Genomic DNA, 2,500 nt, shown 5'->3' on the forward strand with positions numbered 1-2,500 from the left:
TACTCTCAAAGCTTTTTTTTTTTTTTTTTTAATCAACTTTAATGTAACAGACAACCTATAGACAATCATTCTGAAAATGAAACATTTTACAGCTTTCTTGTTCTTCTTAATGTGCACTCACAGAGGTTACCTTATAAATGACAATCAGCATAAAGCACTGTGAGTGCACATTAAGAAGAACAAGAAAGCTGTAAAATGTTTTGTTTTCAGAATGATTGTCTATAGGTTGTTTGTTACATTAAAGTTGATTTAAAAAAACAAAAACTTTGAGTGGAGGTCACATGTTTCCTGTCTAGAGTGGAGCTCCAGTCTGCAGTGCTAATCCTCCTGTGTCAGTCTGAGGTCACTGACGTCATCAGCTGCTGCCGTTCCTGTCTCCCTGCATCTAGGCAGCAAACACGCTTCCTGTCTGTGTACAGCTCTGCTTCAGCTACTGTTTGCCTTGATCAGAGGATATTCAACTCCACAGTCTTCTTTTGTGATATACACCAGACCTCCTCATATATCAACCTAAGGTACCTCCATATATCTTTATTTGATGAGCTATTCATTTCTCATTACTGTGCACATATTTTACATGCATAAGGTTCCTTGCTTTGTTATTTTATAACCTAAGGGGTAGTAAATCTTTCTCAATCAAAAGTAATTACTCTATCTTCCTGCTACCTTTTATTATATTAAACACAGAGCTTAAAATGGCTGTGTTCACAGGTTGAGAAGTTCTGTTACACACCATTTTTTATCATTACAGTTTGACTTGTTCAGCAGCTGAGTGTTCACATTTTCCTTTTTTTTTAGAATAATCTACCTGGATTATTACACCCAGACAGAGAGAGAGTGTCAGCGAGGAGCCCAGTGAGAGAGAGAGAGAGAGTCAGCGAGGAGCCCAGAGAGAGAGAGAGAGTCAGCGAGGAGCCCAGAGAGAGAGAGAGTCAGCGAGGAGCCCAGAGAGAGAGAGAGTCAGCGAGGAGCCCAGAGAGAGAGAGAGTCAGCGAGGAGCCCAGAGAGAGAGAGAGAGTCAGCGAGGAGCCCAGAGAGAGAGAGAGAGTCAGCGAGGAGCCCAGAGAGAGAGAGAGAGTCAGCGAGGAGCCCAGAGAGAGAGAGTCAGCGAGGAGCCCAGAGAGAGAGAGTCAGCGAGGAGCCCAGAGAGAGAGAGAGAGAGTCAGCGAGGAGCCCAGAGAGAGAGAGAGAGTCAGCGCGGAGCCCAGAGAGAGAGAGTCAGCGAGGAGCCCAGAGAGAGAGAGAGAGTCAGCGAGGAGCCCAGACAGAGAGAGTGTCAGCGAGGAGCCCAGACAGAGAGAGAGTGAGAGTCAGCGAGGAGCCCAGACAGAGAGAGAGTGAGAGTCAGCGAGGAGCCCAGACAGAGAGAGAGAGAGTCAGCGAGGAGCCCAGACAGAGAGAGAGAGAGAGAGAGTCAGCGAGGAGCCCAGACAGAGAGAGAGAGTGTCAGCGAGGAGCCCAGACAGAGAGAGAGAGTGTCAGCAAGGAGCCCAGACAGAGAGAGAGTCAGCGAGGAGCCCAGAGAGAGAGAGAGTCAGCGAGGAGCCCAGAGAGAGAGAGAGTCAGCGAGGAGCCCAGACAGAGAGAGAGAGAGTCAGCGAGGAGCCCAGACAGAGAGAGAGAGAGTCAGCGGGGAGCCCAGAGAGAGAGAGTCAGCGAGGAGCCCAGAGAGAGAGAGAGAGAGAGTCAGCGAGGAGCCCAGAGAGAGAGAGAGAGAGAGTCAGCGAGGAGCCCAGAGAGAGAGAGAGTCAGCGAGGAGCCCAGAGAGAGAGTCAGCGAGGAGCCCAGAGAGAGAGAGTCAGCGAGGAGCCCAAAGAGAGAGTGTCAGCGAGGAGCCCAGAGAGAGAGTCAGCGAGGAGCCCAGAGAGAGAGAGAGAGAGAGTCAGCGAGGAGCCCAGAGAGAGAGAGAGTCAGCGAGGAGCCCAGAGAGAGAGAGTCAGCGAGGAGCCCAGAGAGAGAGAGTCAGCGAGGAGCCCAGAGAGAGAGAGTCAGCGAGGAGCCCAGAGAGAGAGTGTCAGCGAGGAGCCCAGAGAGAGAGTGTCAGCGAGGAGCCCAGAGAGAGAGTGTCAGCGAGGAGCCCAGACAGAGAGAGAGTGTCAGCGAGGAGCCCAGACAGAGAGAGAGTGTCAGCGAGGAGCCCAGACAGAGAGAGAGTGTCAGCGAGGAGCCCAGACAGAGAGAGAGTGTCAGCGAGGAGCCCAGACAGAGAGAGAGTGTCAGCGAGGAGCCCAGACAGAGAGAGAGTGTCAGCGAGGAGCCCAGACAGAGAGAGAGTGTCAGCAAGGAGCCCAGAGAGAGAGAGTCAGCGAGGAGCCCAGAGAGAGAGAGTGTCAGCGAGGAGCCCAGAGAGTGTCAGCAAGGAGCCCAAAGAGAGAGAGTGTCAGCGAGGAGCCCAGAGAGAGAGAGAGTGTCAGCGAGGAGCCCAGAGAGAGAGAGAGAGTCAGCGAGGAGCCCAGAGAGAGAGAGAGAGTCAGCGAGGAGCCCAGAGAGAGAGAGAGAG

The 2,500-nt window shown here is 52.1% G+C and overlaps 1 protein-coding gene across 3 annotated transcripts in view; it reads left to right on the plus strand.

The window, feature by feature from the left end:
* Positions 1-384: 384 nt before the first annotated feature.
* LOC128655848 (uncharacterized) overlaps positions 385-2,500 on the plus strand; it is a 140,210-nt gene continuing 138,094 nt past the window's right edge. For all 3 annotated transcript variants that reach the window (XM_053709413.1, XM_053709415.1, XM_053709414.1), the window contains exon 1: positions 385-515. The gene's annotated coding sequence lies outside the window, so the exon portion shown is untranslated. The remainder of the gene's footprint in view (positions 516-2,500) is intronic.

Source organism: Bombina bombina, chromosome 4 (genome assembly GCF_027579735.1).
Source record: "Bombina bombina isolate aBomBom1 chromosome 4, aBomBom1.pri, whole genome shotgun sequence".
Lineage (NCBI taxonomy): Eukaryota > Metazoa > Chordata > Amphibia > Anura > Bombinatoridae > Bombina > Bombina bombina.